Consider the following 24,380-nt stretch of genomic DNA (forward strand, 5'->3'; position numbering starts at 1 on the left):
AGAGGCACGATGACCTCCCCTGATCTAGATGTGAATACCTTCATGATCAGGTGGGCTATATGAAATGTTTTTCTAACCACTTTGACCACGTGGTTTTCGAATGAGAGATTGCTATCAACTTGGGTCCCCAGGTCCCTTATCACTTCTAAAGTATTTAATGGGTTACCACCTATGTGGTAATTTGTGGGCACTTAGTTTTTGCCAAAGGGGATGACTATACACTTTTTTGCATTTAGCTTGATGACATGGCTCTGGCACCAGCTGTCTGTTTCTATGAGGCCCTTTTGTAGGATGCTTGTGTCAGCTGGAGGGTCGATTATGGCACCCAGTTTGCAGTCATCTGCAAACTTGTTCAGCCACAGTCCTTCTGTGTTGGCCTGTACCTCCGAGAAATATATACCAAACAAGGGAGGTCCCAGGACTGAGCCTTGTGGGATGCCACTTGTAGCTGGTTTGGAGTCTGACATGGCTCCAGCATTTCTGACCATGTGGGTTCTGTCCTTGAGCCAGTTTGCAACCCATCTAGTGACATAGGGGTTTATATTGAAGCTGGTGAGCTTATCTATAATGACCAAGTGGGGTATTGTATGGAAGGCTTTTGCGAGGTCCAGGTAGGCTGTGTGGACCACCTTCCCCTCGTCAATGGCCTTGGTGACTGTTTCAAATGACTCAACCAGGTTTAAGAGGCAGGATCTGCCCTTAACAAAGCCAAACTGGGTAGGATCCAGTGTCTGTAGGTCCCCATTATCTTTATTTCTGAGGTCCATGATGATCCTTTCCATAGCTTTGCAGACGAAGCTAGTCAGGCTTCTGGGGCAATAGTTTGCAGTATCCATTGAGGTACCACCTTTGTGGAGAGGGACCGCTGTTGCTGTACACTGCTCTTTGGGTAAATATCCTGTGGTAAGGCTGAGATTGAACAGTGGTTTTATGTTTGTGTTCAATTCTTCTTGGGGTTCATGATGGACACAGCCCAGGACATCGTCTGGTCCCATTGATGCTGTGTGTTTTGCTTTGGAGAGGCTGGCTGTTACCTGAGCATCTGAGATGTCAGGGGACCAGCACTCTGCTGGGATAGATATTTGCCCTTTTGGTGGGGGGGGGGAGTTTGCACTGAACCTGTCAGCTCGAATGTTGGCAATGTCTGTGGGTTTGGTGTATTGTTTGTCATTTTGGACTAATTTTGAGCATATCTGGGAATTCCCACCCAGATTCCTACCATAACTAAAGAAAGCCTTGTGATTATCCTTAGTGTCCTGTACAATTTTTATCTCAAAGCTGGCCTTAGATGACTTTATGTGTGGCCATAGTTTTTTAATAATACTGATCGGAGATGCCTTCCCTTTTTGGGATTTTGCTCTATCATATAGTAGTTTCCTCCTTGTATTGTATGGTTTGTTTATGACTGGGGTCCACCAGACAGGATGCCTGCCTTTGGAGGATTGGGTCATGGTTTTATTTGGAATTGCATGATCCATGCATTACTGAAGGTGTTCATAGAATGCGTTTATAAAGGGTTCTGAGGTCTGGGCCATATTTTCCACCTCGGTTCTGAGGAGTGTGACATTTGCTTTAGAGAAAAGCTTTTCACTGTGGTTTTCTGGGCATGGGCTGAGGTCGGGATGTGAATATCCAGTGAGATTACTCTATGGTCTGATCTTACCAGTGAGGGATACACTTCTGGTCTTGGGCATAGTTGAAGTCGCCCAATATAATGGTGTTTGGGGAGACCTTCATATTTTCATGTGTTCTCCAGTCGACCAAGTGTGGTTCCTGGGTTTAGGAGAGTGGTCTGTAGCAGGCTATGAACTGGAAGGCGGTTTTACCCACTGTTAGTTGCACATGGATAGTCTCTGATGCTTCATGCTGTGCCACCAACCTGGGGGTGTGGGTATCTTTGACAAATATTGATACTCGCCCTCCTTTTGTAGTTTGTTCCATAGTTTGTTCCATGTTTTGGGGCTGTAAAGCATGGTATGAGGTGTAACCTGTTAGTGCTAGGGTGGTCTTGGGAGCCTTGAACCAGGATTCTGTTACTGCACAGATATCAACATTCTCCATGCTGAGGAGAGTCTGGAGTGCGTGCATCTTGCGGTTTAGACTTCTGGCATTGAGTAGCATTACTTCTAGTTTCTTATCCCTTGTGATACCTATGGAGGAAAGGCCAGGGGTGACAGGTGAAAGCTGTCCCTAGCGAAGCAACATGTCTTGTCAAGCATGTCATCCCAGGCTGACAGGCATTTTATCCCCTTTGACTGACACCAATACTTAAGCCAATTGTTGTAATTGATCATCTTGTCTTCATATTGTGGCATCATGCTTGGTGAGGGTAGGATAATACTCAAGGTCATCAAGTTTACATATACTACATGGTGGTAAATGCTGTTTAGCACTACCTTACATTGCTTAACACATGGCAATCATGCCTCAGGTGGTGCTGCAGGGCTGCCTATGTCAGATGCACATACTACACTCCCTGTACATGTTTGAAAGCAGGTTGTGTCAACTTAGGCATCCCTTTCACTATATATGGGAGTCAGAGAGAGATATCATTTCCAGGATTCCTACTGAACCAGTGTATGTGCTATGTGTTGCCTCTTTGCCGAGGCCAAGGCATACTGGGCACGCCTCCTTCTGCCTACTGGGGCAGGCTCAGGTTGTTCCTCCTCCAAGTCACTCTCTCCCTGTGATGGCCTTGGCAATGGTGGGGGGCTGTTTGGCCCAGGCCCATGCTGGTCCTGCTGCAGCTGTTTTCGCAGAATCATATTATGTAGCATAGCACATACCATGACAATTTGGGTACATGTAGTTGGTGAGTATTGCAAGGCTCCACCAGATGTGCCCAGGCACTGGAACTGTGACTTGAGCAGCCCAAACACACGCTCGATTACATTTCGTGTTTGTGCGTGTGCCTCATTATGGCGTTCCTGTTCAGGTGTGTGTGCGTTTCTGATGGATGTCATCAGCCACGGCTCCAGTGCATAGCCAGCATCCCCCACTAGGTGACCATGTGGGATGTCCCCATTGGCAAATGTCTGGTACAGCTGCGTCAGATGCCAGATATGGGAATCATGGTAGCTTCCAGGGCAGCCAGCACACACATTCATTATTATGCCCTGGGCATCACACACAACCTGGCAGTTGATGGAGGGGAAGCCCTTGCGGTTAATGTAGGCCCTACCCCGCTCACCAGCTGGTGCTTCGATGCGTATATGCGTGCAGTCTATTGCACCCACTACCTCAGGGTATTCTGCTATTTGCTGGAAGAGATGCATATTGCTGGCCAATACCTCACGGGAATTGGGGAAATATACATGATCACCGACATGTGCTGACATGGCATCCAGGAACTGGTGCAGTACCCTGGATGTTGATGCCTGTGATATCCCCATCATATCACCAGTTGGTCTCTGGAAGGTACCTGTTGCTAGTATTCTTAGGCCAACACATACCTTGGTTTCCACTGGGATGGGTTCCCCTCTGTTGGTTCTGCGTGTGAGGCGTGGCCTGCACAGCTCAACTATTTGCTGCAGGAGGTCTCTGTACACTCTATAGTGCTCCACTATCTCCAGCTCATGTACCCCCTGGTAGGTGACCCTGGGTCTGTACACTCTTCTCCGTCTCCTCACTGTGGGTTGTCCGGCAGCATTTGCATTGTCACCACCCTCAGCATGTTGCATATGTCGCCTTATAACAGCAATGGCAGCCCCTAGCATTTTTTGTCTGAGTGAAGCTTTTTCAGTTTTCACTTCTAGTAGCTTACTCCAGTGTTGCAGTGTCTCTTGAGAGAAACACACTGCACTGTTGTTTCCAGAGTTTTAAGTGCTGGGTTAGGTTAGTGTTCTGCCTGTGTAATTGCCTGATTCTGATTGTTTTCACCTGCTAGCTCTGCTAATACTCCCTGGTAGCATCCTACTATTTGTTGTGCTTCCTTTTTCCTTTCTGTTTCCTTGGGGGCAGCACTGCGCACACAAGTGCAAACACGCACAGACCAGCTCACACGCGCGCACACATGCTTAGACGGACTAAAACTTGCTTATTCGGGTAACAACACGCGCACACCAGCGCATATGCGCTTACAGGTTCTTAAACAGCCCTATACATGCTTACTCCGGGTTAAACGTGCTCACTCACGCTTCCATGCGCGCACTCTGTCTTACTCGGGTTTTCGGGCGCTCATACCTGCTCAGCAAGAAACTTTGGTGTTATCCACAGTATACACCTTCCATTTCTTGGCTTTCCCTGGCCTACCCGTTGACACACCTCTTTCCATGATGTCTAACTGACAGCTAACACATGACACTCTGCTCCAATGAGCTTCACTACTTTCATACATACCCCCCTTGTGATGTCACCTATCTCCTACTGTGTTACTCCCCATGTCCTACTCCTACACTCCACTGACTGTGCTCATTTGCTATGTAAAAGTGCGATTCACTATCCTAACACTCATTTACATAGGACTGTCTACTAATGCTTGGTTACATGTCTTAGACTGGGCTTCTCCCCTTAGCAACCCCTACTCGGTGGCCATGTTGTCTTCAGCCTGCTATTCCCATACATTGTAATTTAACAATTTTCATAAATTCCACGTTTTTGGGTTTTAATTTTTATTTTTCTGGTTTTTGTGGCGCAGCCTGTTTGTGCAGCGCTGCGCTATGCTTAAACATCGGAAATCGCCGAAAAAAAAAAAGTATTTTTATTTTAATTTTGCATCTGGGAACATTTCCAATGGCCGTATATTTGGCCATTGGCATGCTTCCTCAACCATATGCAACCTTTATTTGGAGCTGACAAGGCTCTATTGTGCTATTTGCAGAACGGTACTCAGTTGTCAACTGAGTACATTTCTGCAACTAACACGGCTCCTACTCGGACAGGTTTTTGCTTCCTGGATCGCAAATTTACCTCATTTGCATGCCTTTTGGCTGCAAGTGAGGTAATTTGCATATCCCAGCCCTGTCCGTGTAACAGACGTTTTAGAAGCTCTCTTACATGCCCCAACAGGCTGTTCCTGGATTGCTCGTCGGACATGATGGCTGCATGGAGTCTTACTCTACTCTTAGACTCTGTGCAAGCCATCGTGAATCCGGCCCTGTGTCCTTGTGCCCCTCAAGATAACTTACATAAACAGTGCCATAACTGTTTCTCCTTCTCTATTCCAAACTCTTCTCTTCCTTTAGCTGAATTTTAACTCATCCTTTCTTATCTCTATTATGTACTTTTTTTTTTTTTTCCAAACCATGTCAGTTAATCAAACAACTATTGCTGACTTCTTTATACACTTGGATACATTTTAACCAAACCCTATCTTAGCTTTGCTGTACTACTTACATGTTCAATGAAACTAGCACAAACAGTACATACAATTTGTCTAACACCTACTAATTTTGGATCTACGTCACATGGCCAAAAGACCATAAAACCAAAACTGATTTAGCCGAGAGGACAATGCTAAAACAAAAAAATGGCAACCACTGTACTTTTTCCTAAGGCAAGTAAACATTTTTCCAACGTGGGGAAATATGCCCTTTTCCCATCTGTAGTGGGATCCCGGTGCTGGTATATATAGTTAGGGAGGTGTGGGGGTGTAAGTCCCCCACCTACGTGGATTTCAAATAGTTTGGTTTGTTTAATGTACTTTTAGGAAAGTGTTTACTTGCCCTGGGAAAATGTACAAGTGTTCGTCATTTTTAGTTTTGGTATTGTCATCTCAGCTAAATCAGTTTTGGTTTCATGGTCTTTTGGCCATGTGAAGTAGATTCCTACTTTCATGTATTTCTTATATGCTCAAAGAAACTATCATAAACAGAAATGATAATTTTACTTGTAAGTATGACTTTGTGTGAAAATTTTTTCCACTAAATGTAATCTTGTCTTAATGTAAATTATGAAAATGTAAATGGAATGTCTATATACCAGTTATTGTGGAGCTTTTCTCCCCTGGCCTTCACTGAAAAGGGGTGTTTTTTTTCTACCCATTCAAACATTCCCAGTAAACAAAGGCACATACATACATACCTACATACATGCATAAATAAATAAATAAAGGGCTAGATTCCAAAAGAATTGCTCTCAGTGTAAGTCTACCCTGAGGCCAAAAGACCTGCTGTCATTGTAAGAGACTTACTTCAGTGTAAGGCTTATCTATAAACAGACTTACTACAGGGACTAGATTCCAAAACATGTGCTCTCTGTGTAAGTGGTCATTTAGACTGAGAGCAAGTATTTTGCAATCGGGGCCAGTGTGTGTGTAGGGGGGTGTCAGACTCTATACTATCCCCACATTCTCTGCATAATTGAAAAAAAGATATACCACATTTTAAAATTTAATAACTGCTAAATCAGTACATATGAATTTGGAGAGGGGTCTGAGACAATGAAGCCTGCTACATAAAATATTTGATTTTATTGCTTTTAGTAGTTTTGTGTTTTGGACTTTTATTTCAGAAAGACTCAGCTTTGCACTATTTTCTTTTAAGTGAAATTACATATTTTGAAAATTCAATATTTTTGATTCAGTCTGATAGTATTCTTTTGATTGATTTTCTTTCTAATGTTATCTATCCACATGTACATGTGTGTGGACACACACACACACACACACACACACACACACACACACACACACACACACACACACACACACACATACACACGTATATATTAATTTTGCAGAATTTCTAAATGCTAACAGTTTGCAAGATAGAATCTAAAGTGACTTAACACTGAAAATATCAAATCAGTCCAGTTTAAGTAAATGTTATGATTTGTTAATTATTTATTTTGAATGTGTTAACCGGGATAGAGCATTGATCCCATTGAACCTATTTCAGTCTCAGCCTGGGGATAAAGACAATGGATAACTGACATTATATACAGAGTGAATGACAAAACACAACATATACATGCATTATATATAGAGTGACTATCAGAGAAGGCGTGTTGCAAGAATCATAATGAAAAACAGAGTCAGAATAAGGTATGTAGAGGGAAGTAGGGTAGGAAGAGGTTAAATTATATGACCAGAGAGAGAAAGAGAGAGCGAGAGAGAGAGAGAGAGAGAGAGCAGTTACATTTCCTTGAGTCTTGTAAATGGATAAAAGTATTGCATTGGATATGGTATTCTGGATTTCATTAAGTGTTGAATCAGTACCACAAAGAAGACTAGTCAGTAAGCTGAAAGGTCTTATAGTAGGTACAAAACTAATAAAACATATTCAAAAGTAGTTAATGAACAGTAAGCAAAGTACTACTTGGAAGGTGACTATATGAGATAAGGGACGTGGTTAGTGGAGGTGTTGCAGGGGTTGGTTTTGAGACCTGTATTGTTCAACATCTGTGTGCTAGTTATGACAAATAGAACTGAGATTGTCATTAACCTTCTTCTCTGATGATGATGCAATGATAGAGGCCTAGTATGTGATAATAGAGAAAGTTTGTAGACCGATTAAAATTTGATGATAGAAAGCTGCTGAAATTTGAACCAAGGAAGTGCAAAATTCTACATCTAGGATTTAAGACTTGAATGACTGATTATCGTCTGAGTGGAGTCAACCTAAAACATGTACAATAAAAGAAAGACTGGTGAGCTGCCTGAACAGGGAGATTGTTTACATTAGGACACATCATGGTACTTTGTGCTGATGTAGGCGGTGCCAACTTCATTGACATCCCAAAGGGGTTGTCAGTTAAGCATTTGTTTCATTTTTAATTCTGTACATTTTGAACATTAAAACATTTAAGAAGGTTAAAATATACACACAAACTCTAATGGGCATTACTGACAATGTCAGTGAAAGACAGCCATACACATATAGCAGGGGGGGGGTTACCAACTCCTGCACCCCCTGCTTTATACAGTTTTAAGTGCCTTGCAATCCTTTTGGGGGTTGCATGAGCATAGTCTCCGGGTGGATGTTATGCTTTAGGCTTTTTTTTTCCTTCTGACATTGGAGTCATAAACATATTGATTCTCTGGGGAGTTGGGGATTCAGATCTCTTTTATTGTTAACTACTATTATTCTACTTTAATTGGGAGCAATATATCTACTGAGTCTTTGGGAATTTAGTTGTTTTACTTTGCGGTGGTGGTGCTGCGGTAGCGTTGTCGCCTCATAGCAAGACGTTGTCCCGTTCGATTCTCAGCTAGAGCGTCTTCTGTGTGGAGGCATACGTGAATGGGGCGTGCCTTCGTTGAAGGTTGTGCATCAGGGCTGGTAACCTGGTACGTAAAAATCCACTACCAATCATTAGCGGACCGGAGTTCCGCTGTGGCGACCCTTAACCGGGAAAAGCTGTAAGACACAAACAAACTGTTTGAAAGCTGCGGTGGTGGTGCTGCGGTAGTGTTGTAGCCTCACAGATGTTGCACGTTCGATTCTCAGTTAGAACGCCTTCTGTGTGTCGACATGCGTGAATGGGCATTCCTTCATTGAAGGTGTGCGTTAGGCCCAGCAAGCCAGCACGTAAAAATCTACTGCCAATCATTAGCGGACCGGTGTTCCGCTGTGGCGATCCCTAACCGGGAAAAGCTGAAAGACAGAAGTACTTAGTGTAAGTGTCAGACAACAGATGAAACTGGAATGTCAGAAAACTTGACATCTCTAACAAAGTGAATGAGGATGTGTTCCTTCAACTAGCTGATTTATAGATTTACATAACATCTAATTAAAGGAATATTTGTAGTTAAAGAAGAAATGGCTTATTACTGCACATTTAAAGTGATTTGTTACAGTTTTTTTTTAAGTGTTATGTTTTTGTTTTGCATGTGTTGTAACTATAGTGACAACTTTTGGGTGTGATATCTTTTGTGGAAATTAATTATTTATTTTCTAACTGAAGCTGTCAATAGAGAATGACAGCTTCTCCTGGCATTCTGAAATTTATTTTTCTGAAACTCCGCCTCCAGCATTTTACGATGGTAGGCCAACAGTGCTACAACAGAGCTGGAAATACTGAATCATAGCAGATTTTTTTTCAGAAATGTACTCTTATTTTTTCTGGGCTTCAGCTATAAAAGGATAAAAATTATGTAAATGCATTCACATTCTGTTTTCTAATCTGTAGCTGAAAAGAAGGTTATTTCATCTTGTAAAGTGCCTTTCTTACTCAACTGTGAAGAAGTGGTGTGCAGACTTTCAGCGTGGAGATTTTAAGACCAAAGATGCAGCAAGGTCTGGGAGGCCTCAGTGTCAACTTCTGAAAATTGCTGATCATATCCATGACCTGATTTTGGCAGATTGGCGAATATCAGCTAAAACAATTGCTGAAACAGTACAGATATCCGGGAAATGTGTTAGGTTTATAATCCATGAGCAGCTGGGTATGCAGAAGCGGTCAGCCAAGTGGGTGTCCAAATGTTTGAATGCTGACAAAAAAAGACATTGAGTGGACACTTCCAAGTTGATTGTCATTGAGCTGGTACCAACCTTTTGGAACAACTAGTTACTGTTGATAAAACATGGTTATACCACTATGATCGTTAGACAAAACAACAGTCCATGCAATGGCGGCACTCAGGTTCAACAAGGCCAAAGAAGTTCAAGACATAGTCATCAGTAAAGGTCATGGCCACAGTTGAGATCAGGAAGGTGTTGTAATGACTGACCATCTTCCCAGGGGCCAAACAGTTAATGCAGAATACCTCTGTAACTTGCTGTGGTGATTAAAGGAGGCATTGAAAGACAAAAGGAGAGGGAAGATGCAGAAAGGATTTCTCTTTTTGCAAGACAATGCACCTGTTCACAAGGCTGGCAAAACAATGGATATTTTGACAAAACTGGGGGTTTGACTGCATCCGACCTACTCACCAAATCTGGCTCCATCTGACTATTTCCAAACCTTAAAAAGTGTTTGAAAGGGCAGCAATTTTCAAGTGATTTGGAGGGGATTGCAGCAGCGGAGCAGTATTTCAGTGACCAGACTTTTTTTTGGCAGGATTACAGAAACTTCAGACACGATGTGCCAAGTGTGTTGAACTTCAGGGTGAATATGTTGAATAACTTGTAAGTTTCATGGCTGCACGTTATTCCTTTCTAGGTTGGGCTTAGAATTTTTCAGCACCCCCCCCCCCCATAGGTTCATACTAGGCTATCTGCCCTAGGACATTTATAAGCCTAGCCAGAATGTTTGGCTTTCGCCACCCATTTTAAATTAATTTTGCTATGCCCTTTTTTGAGGTTAGTATACTGTGCCTCTGTCTAACAGTGGTACAGAAGTGATACCCGGGGTAAACCTACGATCTCCCATCCACTCATCAAGATTCCTCTTGAAGAGAGTCAATGAGGGACTCTGCCTAACCTGGACTGGGATTTTATTCCAGAGTGAAGGGAGCCTCTGGGTTATGAATCTGTCCCTCCAGCATGTCCTATTTATTTCAGTGCTGAGGTTCAAGTCTCTTGAGCGTGTAGCTCGATTGGATTTGGATTTTCTGAGGTGCAGCATGTCCATTAATTCCGGGTTGGACATGGCTTTATACGTCAGGCACAGATCACCTCTGAACAGGTGGTATGCCACTGAGTAGAGCTGGAGTTTCTTTAACCGGGCAGCATATGGCATCTGTTTGAGCCCTTTGATCCTCTTGGTGAGGTACTTTTGGGGTCTTTCCAGTTGCTGCAGGTGTCTGATAAGGTACATCCCAAAAGGGGCATTGTACTCAATTATGGGCCTGATGAGGGATGAGTAAAGAGGCACGATGACCTCCCCTGATCTAGATGTGAATCCCTTCATGATCAGGTGGGCTATATAAAATGTTTTTCTAACCATTTTGGCCACGTGGTTGTCAAATGAGAGATTGCTATCAACTTGGGTCCCCAGGTCCCTGATTACTTCTTCTGTACTTAATGGATTACCACCTATGTGGTAATTTGTGGGCACTTTGTTTTTGCCAAAGGGGATGACTATATACTTTTTGGCGTTTAGCTTGAGGCCATGGCTCTGGCACCAGTTGTCTGTTTCTATGAGGCCCTTCTGGATGATGTTAGTTGCACTGTGCATACATTTCAACTGTCCAGAGTATTGTAGAATGTCTCTGACTGTGCTTCACACACCCACACAAACAACCACAACTTTAACACAATACTGTTGCTTACTTCACACGACTCCCATTGGCACACTGCAGTCTATTTCTTTGATCTGTTCCCAGCACTATTATCATTCCATCATCTATCACCTTCCAAATAATTTCAGGGCTAAACCTTTGTTCTTTCCAAAACTACAGTACATATATTGGTCCTACAATTCCATACTACATGTTCTTCAGAAATAACAAACAAGCTCACATTACATACAGAAGAATTGAAACAAAGCACTAAATTTCACTCCTTTGCCAAAGAGCAACACTTGTGTTACATTTTTAGGACTAAAAACAATCATAGATAGAGCAGAGAGTACAGCTGGCAACCATATCCCTTCCACAGTTATTATTTTGATGAGGACATCAGGTGCATACCGTTTTTCACACCATCGAGTGATCAGTACAGCAGGGCTCAAGAAAGGTTATACCTACCCTTAAAAGAATGCCAGTTCCTGCCCATAAGGAACATGCTAACTGATCATCAACTTCAAATCAACAAATAAATAAATCAAGCGTAAAAACTGCTTACATTTCTAGAGGGCCTGGCCTCAGGGTTATGAACGACTGAGTCACTTTGGAGAACAGCACACAAAAGCTTAAAAGCTCTGTGTTAAAAAAAGAACATAGAAACAATATATGAAGATGAACGAAAACGTTATTTTAACTTCATCGCAACAAAAACAGCACTGCTCCTTAGAAAATCATGTGTATAGAAGACGTACTTCAGAATATGAAATAATGGGATGAGATTCAATGATCGAGAATGGATTATGATTTATGGTGTAAGCACCACAAACCTCCTTATTTTGAAGCAGCTGTATGGATAAAGAAAGGCGTACAGCAAACTAAAATAATTCTGAGGCGTTTATGGTTAAATAAGTGGGCCCGTTCAAAACACGGAAAGATTCAGGAATGTTTATAGCGCACGTGGGCCTTTCTGTTTTATACTAACATTAGTAGGTAGATAGAAGACTTAGTGGGCCGTGCATGCCTCTCAAACTCTGACAGCAAGTAATCTGGACAAAGTCACAAGTGGGGGGAGCGCAAAGGGCCCCCTCAAATAGGGGCACTTTTTTTAACTATTGCTCTTACAAACTTAGAACATGGTATAACATGTTTTGCATTAGCACGATTTTTTTTTCTGAAGGCTATGAAGCCTGAAACTCAAATGCCTGCCATTATTTTTCTGACTCCAATCCTCAATGATTTGCCAGAAAACCACAAATTTATGAGAAATGGGCCAAAAATATTAGTAAAAAATCTAGGCATTATGCGAATATCTGAACACTTTGAGAGGTAGGGGGCCGTTGGTCACGAATTCTACCATTCTGACTGCTTTTCCATACTGTAATAAGGTCATACTATTTTATGCTTGCGTAATGACAATTTCTAATACTTTTATTGAACTATCTACCCCTGATTTACTGCCTCAAATTGAAAAGTACTCATCCCCACACAGACTGTGACTACTTCACCTTACTATATTTCAGAAAACGTATATTGCGCCTCTTTCCCTACACAGTTGTAGGGTGGGGTTTTGTATTCTATCTTAGTACCTGATAGGTCTCATCAGCTGTCGCTTAACTCGGGCCTCCTGGTCCTCTTGCACGGGTGGAGAGTGTACACTGAGACAAGCAGGGCGCAGTTTCCGGTTAGTCTTCACCGCAGACGTGGGTAGTGGGAACGGGGTGGATGTTATTGGTATTCACGGCAAAAGAAAGCAATTCCTCGGCAGTAGAAGGCGTAGTTGATAAATAAAGCGGAGTCCAGTGAAAGCCCATTCATTTTTGGGAAGCGGTAAGCGCCAAGCACTTTGAATTTTCTTCAGTTGGCCACGGGTGGGCAGATGTTAGCCACAGGGAAAGGAGGGAATACTTCTGCATTTGCAATCAAATGAGATTATTGCAGCTCCTGATAACGTGCCCCACTGTCTGCAACTCAACCTTAGATGTGCATTTTTATACAAAGAGAGTACTGAACTGTACTGTTGAGCAGGTGTATATGTGAATGAAATGGGATGAATGAGGGGATGACAAATTTTTGTTAGACTGTAGTCACTGCTGGTATGAAAAGGGTATGCCCCTGTTATCCTTTTCAAAAGAAAGGGAGCGTGACTGAGGTGGAAGGGAACGTGGTTGCCAACCGTGTCTTGCTCCGCGGTCCCCTCGCTGGTTTGGCACTTGCTGTATTTGTTCTCCTTTTAGAAGTAAAATCTGGCTGTGTGATCAGTCTTATTTTAATTAACCTACGTACTGGTTGTCTGGAAACGGATTAAATGATTTCAGATAAACGCTTCGTCAGTTAATTGTGTTAAACTGTTTCTTTGCTGAACCTGTAGTGTTTTCACGAAATTGTGGTGTAGCTTAGCCCATATCTTAACTAGTTACGGGGATCGTTAACAAGCTGGCATTGTTGTTTGTTTAAGCACAAAAGATGCAAATGACAAATGAACATCTTTTCCATGCTCAGACTGGGAAGGAGCCCCTCCCCCTAGTAACAGTACTATGGATGTTATGAATTAGAGTGTTACATGGGAATATTTTAATAACGGCTTCCGCGCTGACGTTAATTTCTCTGCCATGTTAACGGTGAATATACCTTATATTGAAAGGCGACCACTGTTTGACGCCCACTGCAAAAAAAAGTGCGTCTGTTCATGCCAAGTATATAGTCTGCTTTATATAGGGTTAGATTCCAACTGATGATTTGTTTGGATGACCTGACAACACTGGGCTTGTGTAGAAACTCCTAATAGTAATATCGCCAAATCTAGAGTTTTTCTGGTTGCTAGTAGATGGTTTTGCAGTGTTTAAATACTTTGACTGATTGTGTTTTGCCTGCCTTCCAATCAAACAAATATTTGTTTGTCGCAGTGTGTGCGGTGGTACATTTTCTTCATTTTAAGTAACTGTCGTTCATGCGCCTGTTGCAGTCGTCCAGGCAAGTGTAATCTGAGACGCACAGTTTACTGTAGTCAGTGTGTTAAGTACTACAGTGGGATTAGACAGACATGATCTTTCTACACGCTATCTTTTCAAACATCATTAGGGTTTTCAGGCTATACTTCTTATACTAAATGCATTTGTCAGCTCCTCTAATTTGAGTCATTGTGTAGGCTGAGTGGGACCTGTATTACAACTGGACTGCTTGCAGCAACAGTATTACTGTTAATGAAACAATGTTAGGAAAAAAAAAGCCACGATGCTTATTTGGAAGATTGTTTAGTTGACACGTTGGAGTTCCTAATCAGTAACGTTTTTAAAGTAAATTAGTGTTGCTTTAAGGAACTGTACATCTTTTTAATTTGAGAATTTCAGTTTAATTGTGCTGGAGAGTTCTATGCTTTGGCTAGCACAGCAAACTAGTTATTTGTTGGTTAGGAAATTTCCACATGATTACATCAGTGCACCACTCCCTGAATGAAGAACTGAGCAAGAATCCTGAGTCATGTGTTGACAAAGCTGTTTTACTGTGTTATTTGAATGCATAAACTTGTCTGTGTTTGCATAAGTCGTGAAGCTCTGTGGTTAAACATTTTTTCCTCTAATAGAACTTTCTTCTTGTGTACTTGCCACCTGAAAGTAAGCATAACTAAAACTTAAAGAATTCAAGCAAAGCTATCCTAAAAAAAGTTTGCAGCCTTACCGCATGTGTGTCTTGACAGAATTATAGAATGCAGTGTGGGCTGTAACTTTTAGCAACCTGGTTTCTGGATTCTTGCAAGTTAAAGATGGAGTAGGTACAGTTACACTACTGCTAACTTTTCTATGCCTTTTCAGTGGCCTTTTGACACTTCTGTAAGTTTTTTCTAGCAGCCTGCTTGCTCCATTTACCCAGTGTATTTGTTTCCCCCACCCGCACCTCTCTTTGTACTTCATGCCCCTCCATCATCTTAGTTGGAAGTGGCTTTTGATCTCCCTTGGGGTTTATAGCATTAATATTTTAGACACTGGCTTCCTTTCCCTGTTGTAGTCTAGGAAGCCAATGGTTAGAATTTTAATGCATTATTCCTCCTAGAGCAGGCTTCACAGCTAGACTCACTATATTGTACGTGTAGAGTTGAACAAGGAGTGTTATGATGTAGGTCTTTATACTGATGCAGCTTAGCACTTAGTAACCCTTCATCCTTGTGTTTTTGTGACCTTTTTACTGTGATGTAATGAAATGTAGCTTCCTTCCTGCTCTGGAGTTTCCTTTTCCTTGCCGTACAGTCATTTGGTTTTTGTAATGACCAGGATGCATGATCTCACGTGTTCCACTAGAATAGAAGCTGCTGTCTTTTTGTTATCTGGTTACACAATAAGTGAAGGGTTGCATAATTTTACTAAGAACAGCAGCTTTTTGAAGTAGCATGTTGGGGAAAAGTTAGTTCCATTATTTTGCTAGTATGAAGGAAAACTCTGTTCTTTTAGCAGCTGTATCCGTTTTTGTGCCTGAAGTGCAGGATACTTGAAAGCAATGTGCACAGTCATGTTGTGCAGAAGTTGTTTTTATGTAATACATTTGATTTTTGCAAGCACGTATGTTGGATACCTGAGGTCTGAGTTTGATAGCTGATGTGGACATCTTGGCCCATCTGATTTGCCCTCTTATCTTTCCACATAATATGTATCCATACTCTTCTTTCAACACATGCTGTAAACTAGTCCTTTCCTAAACTGTCAGAGGGATTATCTTGTGACTTCCTATGCCATTCTTAAAATTTGTATTTGTGAATTCTTATTTTATGCACCACTCTATTTTTTTTTATTTTGGGGGATAACATTAATTGCTAATATCTATCCCATGCAATACACTTTGTGGGCAGGTGAAGTAATATTTAATGGCTGTTTAGCTTGCCAACCAGTATTTTCAAATTCTGTTCTGAAACTAGAGAAAATCTACTTTCAGTCTCTCGAGATCCTTAACTTTGTTTGATATTTCCTCAGAAGTATGTATGCTGAGTGGTTCCTTTATTTTTTTTTTTTTGTAATTATTTCCTGCTTAATGGTTTCTTCTTTAGTTCCAGAATGGAGATTAACTTCGGACTTCTGGTTGCTGTCTTGTTTGGACTTTGCATGTTCTTCATGTGTGTTTTAGTCTAGTTTGCCCCCAGAAACATACTACTTGGATCCTTCCATTTTCTAAGCTGTTTATTGTAGTGAGGGTGTTGGTGGTACCACACTGAGCAGCTAGGTGAGATTACATCTTTTGCAGGAGTCTCAAGTTTTCAGGTTCTTAGGTTTTGAGTGTTAGGGAGTGGCAATAAATGTGATTCAGTGTATTTTTATTTAATTTAAATCCGTACATGTAACAGCTTAATAGTTAACTTACCACGTCAGCTGTTTGAGGAGTGAGAGGGAACAAACGGACTTGAAGTCATTCTTGGCTGGTGAAGTCTTTGTAACTTTGATGTTTAATCCTTGAGGCCTGAAAGGACCATTTGACCTCTGTTATCTCAACAAAACGTGATTGTGTCATGTCCATTAAATGGACACACAGCATGCACACTACTGCATCCCTGGACGGTAGTGTGGTGTATGACCACAGACTTTAATGGATGTGCAACATGCTTGCCCTCTGAAGCCACTGAGGTCAAAAGGTCCTTTCAAGCCATGGCAAGTAAAATTCAAATTTTTGAAGGATTTTGCAGAGTTAAAAATGTCTTCTGGCAAAATAGGCACCTGTGACAGTCTGATCATTAAAGGCATTAGATGCTGTGGTGCGGGTAAGAACCATGAAGGAACACTAAATATTCTGAGGACATCAGCTGGTTATGTCATTCTTCCATTTCTCTGATCTCATGACATACTGTCTCGTAGGTTCATAGGTTGGTAGTAGGCTATCGGCCCTAGCGCCTATACAAGCCTAGCCATAACAATTCCCTGGCTATTTCATCCCACAATATTTACTTCCTGGACCCCTGTCTAGCAGGGCAAATTATGTGATCCCCTATCTCGTCAAGGTTCCTTTTGAAGAGGGCCAAAGAGGAGCTCTGCTTGACATGTATGGGCAGTTTATTCTAGAGTCTGGGGAGTCTCTGGGTCAGGAACCTATCCCTCCAGCATGTTTGTTCATTGTGATGACAAGGTTTAGATCCCTGGAGTATGTGGCTCCGAGGGATTGGGATTTCTTTAAGTGTAGCATGTCCAACAGCTCTGGGTTTGACATAGCCTTGTATGTTAAGCAGCGATTGCCTCTGAGTAGATGACATGCGACAGAGTATAGCTGGAGTTTTTTTAGACGGTCAGCATAGGGCATCTGCTTTAGGCCTGTGATTCTTTTAATGAGGTATTTCTGTGGCCTTTCCAGTTGTTGCAGATGTCTTGAGAGGTACAAACCAAATGGGGCGTTGTATTCTATAATGGGTCTAATTAGGGATGAGTACAGTGGGACAGTCACCTAAAACGATTCTTCCACTTCCTTGGCTCGTTCTTTCGTTGTATGTTAAGTTTCACAAAACTTGGTTTCTAAGTTGTTTGTATTTTTTACTTCTGGTCCCGCGGTGGTGGTGCTGCAGTAGCGTTGTCGCCTCACAGTAAGACGCTGTCCGGTTTGATTCTCAGCTAGAGCGTCTTCTGTGTGGAGACATGCGTGAATGGGTGTACCTTTGTTGAAGGTTGTGCATCAGGCCTGGCAAGCCGGTACATAAAAATCAACTGCCAATCATTAGCGGACTGGAGTTCCGCTGTGGCGACCCCTAACCGGGAATGGCCGAAAGACACAAGTGTTTCTGATTTTGCCATATTCTTTTACCTGTACCACAACCAGTGTAACTACAAAAGGTATTAGTGTTGCTTGTCTAAAAAAAATCTTGACCCTGTGCACGGTCAGTTGTAAAGATGCTGAATCTTGACCATTGCTGAGGTTTGTTATTCCCCTGGTAACCCGTATTCCTTCATAGTACATTTACTATTGAACGTTTGTGTGCTAGGGCTGCATTGACTCCCGTTTACACACCTAAATGTCTTGGATTCCTAAAAATATTTAACAGTATTTCATATGGCTGTGTGTGTTCACCCCCCCCCCCCCCATAATCCATGTTATGCATCTTGATTTCTTTGGATCATATGCTTGATAATAGGCCCTGGAAGCGTGACAGTCTTAGAAATAATTTGGTTGTGCTCTTCGCACTTTTTAATTTCTCATAGTCTTCTGGGTTTCTAATACCATGACTGGAATGGACCCCATTCTTATGTCAAAGTATGACTAAAATTCATTAAATTAGTATTTCAATTTCTGATGTCAGCCAGAAATACTCTTTGCAGCACCTGCAATGTGCCCAGTAATGACTACTCCTGCAATTCGTATAGAGTTGCATGTATCAGTAACATATCTAAACACGATTGTAGATTATTTTTTTATAAGACCCGTTGCTCCTACTACTCTTTGAACTGTCTGGGTGTCTTTCTTCCACATTGCTGTCGTTTCTGCCTGCAAATCCTGATATTTTATGACTGTCTTTTCTGTACGCAAGACACTGTAGTCACTGGTTGTAGCAATTTCAATGATCAATGCTACTTTTGTCTTCTTTCGTGGACCACTATATCTGGTTTTCTTGCATCTGTATTTTGAACTGTTTGTTATGGGTGATCCCATGTGATGTAGATTTAATAATTTTGTATAATGCTTTGTGGTTCATGTTTCCAGTGTTTTTCAGCAACTTCAGTATTATAATGTTTGCACAGCCCCTAGTGCAACAGTCTTGGCACATTATTATGCCTTTCAGTATACAGTCCTTTTAACAATAGTATGTCACAGTTGCACACCTTGTTGTTGGTTATTTCCAATTCACCCTTTAATTTCTCCAAGTCTTTTGGGTTTCTAATACCGTGATGGGAATAGACCTCATTCTTAAGTCAAAGTACGATTAAAGTTCATGAAATTAGTATTGTTTCAATCTTTGTCAGCCAGAAGTGCTCTTCGCAGCACCTGCAATGTGCCCAATAATGAATCCTTCTGCAGTTCATACCGGGTTACATGAATTGGTAACATACCTAAATACGATTGTAGATTTTGTTACAAGTGTGATGCCCCTGCACTGGCCCAGTAATCAAGGAGCCTCAATCCTCACCACTAGTATTAGTGAGGGATATACACATTGGAAGGATGACAAGTACACACACAGTAGAGTACAATTCCCCTTAAGAGCACACAGAAATCAGTCAGTTGGGGATGGTTTATCCCTATTTCTCCAGATCCCCAATAAGACTCCCCACTGGCACAGCTATAGGGTTAAGATCTCAGCCGAGTGGTCAAGGCAAAACCTCCAGCACCCTCTGTCCAACCAGTGCTTTGTGTCCTTGCCCAAGTAGCTGACTGACACACACACACACACACACACACACACATATTTATATACAAACCCACAGACACTCCTGGGGAAGGCTGGCACAGGTTCACTAGCTATGCCCCCTTCTGCCCAGACTATAAGGTAGTACCATCTGCCACCAACCACTACTTATCAGCTACTATAAGGCCCTTCCCAAAGGGTGACCAGTTCTACTGTGTAATGTTACTATTATCCAAATGGTAAGTGTGACCAACAGCAAGGCTGTTGAAGTGGCCTGTACAGCGTTACCAAATACATATGCAAGTATCCTAAGAGCTTAAATGTCTCTAAACAAACCAGCCACAACTAAAAGGTTTAAATGCATTTAATAATAAATGATGAAAGCACAAGACAATACTCAATACAGTGACGAGAGTTAAGAATCACAGGAAATATTTTAAAACATTGCAGGACAGTCTCACATAAATACAAAAAACATCTAAACTAATCTTACTATATTCATAGGTTCATAGGTTTATACTAGGCTATCTGCCCTAAGGCATTTATAAGCCTAGCCCAAAGTTTTGTGGCTTACGCCACCCCTTATATGAAAAAATACTGTGCCCATTAGTTTGTTGTGCCTCTGTCCAGCAGTGACACAGAGATGATTCCCGGGATAAACCTACGATCTCCCATCCACAGGTCAAGATTTCTCTTGAACAGGGCCAGCGAGGTGCTCTGCCTCACATGGACCGGGATTTTATTCCACAGGATAGGGAGTCTCTGAGTGATAAATCTATCCCTCCAGCATGTCCTATTTATATCCGCCTGTGTATCTCTAAGAGAAATCACTGTAATCTAGTTGCTTGCTATTGGCAAGACAAGTGCTGATGAGAGGATGTTTTCAGATCCAAGACTAGATACAAAATGCACAGAGTTTCTCTCAGAGAGAGTTCTTAAATTAATATCAAAACTTTACTGCTGGGTCAGCTGGGTGACATCTCTCTTTGTCACATCTATGTTCAGTTCCCAAGCTAACAGAAACTTTCTGTGTCACAAATACTTAGCTCTCAGAAGTTTGCCTAGAACTGGAAGTTGTTAAACACTTTTACATTGGACACCTGTAATTATGTTTGTTTCTAGACGATAGAAATACTTCTAGCTGTAGACATCCCGTCTTCTTGCTGAGATAAACACAATCGTAAAACTCTTTACTTGTCAACTTATTTTCTTACAGTTTTGCAAGTTAACTTTGTATGTTCCAACTTTTACTGTGAAAACATACATTTGCACGGGCATATAGTTTATATACATTTCTGTTCTTTTCCAGAAGGGTACACTGTGGTTACATTCTTGAAGCTCAGTACATAATATACAGTTCAACACACACTTCTGCACCAGTTGTTTAATATCCACATAACATCGAGTTCTCTTATATTTGTAAGACAAGCCTATGGATCATATTAATAATCATAAATGACATATAATAAGACCCATTGCTCATACTACTATTGGAACTGACTGGGTATCTTTCTTCCACATTGCTCTTGTTTCTGCCTGGAAATCCTGATATTTTATGACTTTGTGTCTCTGTATGCAAGACACTGTAACAGTCAGTGGGTGTGGTGATTTCAGTGATCAATGCTGCTTTTCTTTTCATGGATCACTATATCCAGTTTTCTAGCATCTGTCTTTTGAACTGTTGGTAAATGGTGATTCCATGTGATGTTGACTTCACCATTTTCTATGATGCTTTGTAGCTCCTGTTTCCAGTGTCAGCAACTTCATTTTTGCCCCATTATTATGCCTTTCGGTATACAGTCCTTCTGCCATTAGTATGTCACAACCGGCAATTAGATGTTCATCTGTTTGCATTTCAAAACCTACTTTTCTGTTTCACTCACATGTTCAATGGACTTCGTAAACCAGCGTGTATGTAGCTCAGTATCTTGGGCCACCAGTATTACCCTTTCATTTCTTGGTTTGAATTCTCCTCTGCTTAACCATTTCTGATCAGTATGAGGTTCTTCCAATAGTGTTCTATACTTGCAACTATATTTATGCATTTTCCACATTTCTTGCCTTCTCAGCTGGTTCTTCACCTTATATTCTTTCTTTTGCTTTTCAGCACATTCAGTTGTTGCCTGATTTTTATCTACTTTGGTTTAATTTCCATTCCTGCTTGATGCTTCTGCTAGATTAAGCAGAGAAGTCATTTTAGATTTTTTTCTCCTCACTTTGTTTGGGTATTGTGAGATCAGCAGATGTGTGGAGTCTGATTGCAGATCTATACATGTAATCAATTTCAAGGAGGCCCCTCCCTCCTTCAGAATGGGGAATATATAATCTTGGTATGCACTGATTTTTATAAATCATTATTTGGTGAGCATGAAGCATGGTGCTGCGGTAGCGTTGTCGCCTCACAGTAAGACGTTGTCCTGTTCGATTCTCAGCTAGAGCGTCTTCTGTGTGGAGACGTGCGTGAATGGGTGTACCTTCGTTGAAGGTTGTGCGTCAGGGCCGGCAACTCGGCACGTAAAAATCTGTCCATCATTAGCGGACCGGAGTTCCGCTGTGGCGACCCCTAACCGGGAAAACCCGAAAGACAACATTTGGTGAGCATGAAGCATCTTCTCGTTTTCCTATCTAATCTGTTCAACACGTTTTGGGGGCATTCAATCACTCAAACTGTAAGTTAGGACAGGAAGAGCAAATTGGTTTAAACACTGTTTTCAGGATTAATTTAAGTCTTCTAAAGTATTCCTTACTAAATTTTATCCACATTTGTTCATGTTTTATTGATGATCCTTCATCAATTCCCAAATATTTGTATACTTCCCTCTTGCTCATGTTCTTTTATATCGCATTCTTGCCCCAAACTGATGTTTTCCTGGTGCTACAGTTTTCCTGCTTTAAAAGTTGCTTTTGCACATTATCAAGACTAAGTGACATTCTTATGTCATCTGAAAAAGTTTTGACAACTTGCAGTTGTGTACTTTCAGTTCCTCATCTCATGAGCTATACAGTTTTAAATAATTGACAGAGAAGATTAGTCTCTAGGAGCCAAATTATAGCCATGGCCTAAGCTGTTAAGTAGATAGCTTAATGAGTTAAGGGCGAGGCAGAATAGCAGCGGTGATAGTGTGAGTGTGTCACCCTGGAATATCCCCCTTTGAATTTTTATGCATGGGTTAATTTGCTTTTGTCATAGCTTAATTGCAGAGTGGTCTGCCACTGTTTTATGGTCACTAATATAGTTGATCAGTGTAAGGTACATCTTACACATTGTTTAAGCCCTCTCTTATCCATGAATGTGGGATACTATCAAATGCTTTTTTGTAGGCAATCCATGCCACACTTAGATTCTTCCCCTTTTAACATTTCTCCACTATGACTTTAACAACAAATGGTCATTTGTTCCATATGACTTTTTTTTTTATTCCCCTTTTGTTCTACTGCCATAATTGAGTTTTCTTCTAAATGACTATAAACTCTGTCGGCATCAATTCCCATGTGTAGTTTATACATTGCTGGAAGGCAAGTTATTGGCCCATAGTTTTTAGTGTAGCTTGCAGGCTAACTCTTTAAGTAGAAGCACTGCTTTTCCTGTTAGCCATGGTTGATGTCCGTTCAGGGTGCGCATATAAATAGGTCTTACTCGTAGCTAAATCTTTGTGCAAAGATGTTGATACTTTTAACCAGAAGTTAGGTACTGCATTTGGGCCTGGGGGTTTCCAGTTGGAGGCTTTTCTTAGCTTTGTTTCAATCTTTCTGGCTGTTACTTCATCCCATTCCATATCGTGTACCTTTAAACTTTGTGTCCTTTCTTTACTACTTCTATTCATTTAGCATCTTTATGTTCCACAGGATCTTCATAAATACTTCTCCAAAATGCATCCTCTCAATCTTCTTTTTTTTTTTTTTTTTTTTTGTGTGTGGTCTTCAATTCCTTTTACCTTGTTTCACAGTTCTCTGTAAGACTTTTTTGGGGTCATCAGTAAATTGCGTGTATTGTACTTTTTTCTTTATATTTATCTGCGTATCTTCTAAGTTTTTCCACCTGTGCTAATATTTTTAGTTTATTTGCGATAGCGCATGATAGATTCTGTTCTGTTCTAATACTGTGCATTCTTTTGTTGCGTCTAGCTTTCTTAGTATTTTTGTTCTTTTTCCTCTTCTATATTCTTCTAACAGTGACACTTCTTGTCTTAATTGCTTTATAGTAAAATGGGTAAAGTGATGTACCAGTAGTTCATTTTGATACTTTTGGATTTTTTACTCCTTCTTTTTTCTTACCTACCTACCATTTTCTACAAGTCCTACTGTTCCTTCTTTTGTAATTTTTCGATAATTTCTGCAAAGGAGACAATGCTTAATTATTCTTCTAACCTGGCTGTGAAACTTATACTGTACAGATAAAACTAATATATATAAAAGATTTTATTGAGGTTTCTAATTTTTTTCATTTTGTACTCCTCTTTTTGGTACTTAAGAATATGTAGAAAAAATGTTGTTTAAGCAGTAGTTATGCAAAATAAATTGTGGTAATTGTTCTGTATTCCACCTAGTTAAAGCTTATTGCACATGTTGTATGCTAATTTGATTTACTGTCCTTGTCCAGCATATTGTTCAGCCCATTTTAGACCTCTATCTTTCCTGCTCAAAAGAAGAGGCAGAAGTAGACCTGTGCCAGCAGTGTAAAAACTGAGGTGTGATGTCGGTGTCTGTGCCTACATTAATTTTCATTGCTCTTTTGTGTTCACTTTACAGGTACTGAGTTACACTAGTAGTGACTATGTCTGCTCTAGTGTATGTGAATAATTCCTGGGACCTCATTCAGTGGCAGTTAAGGACTGAGACAACATATAGCATGTAGTCAAGATAAAGAAGCTTTTACTTGCCTACTTAGTATTATTATGCCAGACCTGTGTTGTGCAGTGACCTGTACCTTAGTGACAAGTTGCTATCACTGGTCACTTGTTTGCTAAGGGGTGAGGTACTGCAGAACAGTTGCCCTTTTATGGATACAAATTCACAATGAAAAGTCTTAAT

General features: G+C 41.1%; 1 protein-coding gene across 3 annotated transcripts in view; it reads left to right on the forward strand.

Moving 5' to 3' along the window:
• The window catches only part of CORO1C (coronin 1C), a 1,687,220-nt gene that overhangs the window by 275,541 nt on the left and 1,387,299 nt on the right, over positions 1-24,380 (forward strand). Inside the window, exon 1 of one of the 3 annotated variants that reach the window (XM_044068403.1) lies at positions 12,652-12,874. The exons of the other annotated variants lie outside the window; for them this stretch is intronic. The gene's annotated coding sequence lies outside the window, so the exon portion shown is untranslated. Of the gene's footprint in view, positions 1-12,651; positions 12,875-24,380 lie in introns of those variants that run through there. 3 annotated transcript variants of the gene reach the window in all.

Source organism: Protopterus annectens, chromosome 4.part0 (assembly GCF_019279795.1).
Source record: "Protopterus annectens isolate FY-2018-M chromosome 4.part0, PAN1.0, whole genome shotgun sequence".
In the NCBI taxonomy this organism is placed as follows: domain Eukaryota; kingdom Metazoa; phylum Chordata; order Ceratodontiformes; family Protopteridae; genus Protopterus; species Protopterus annectens.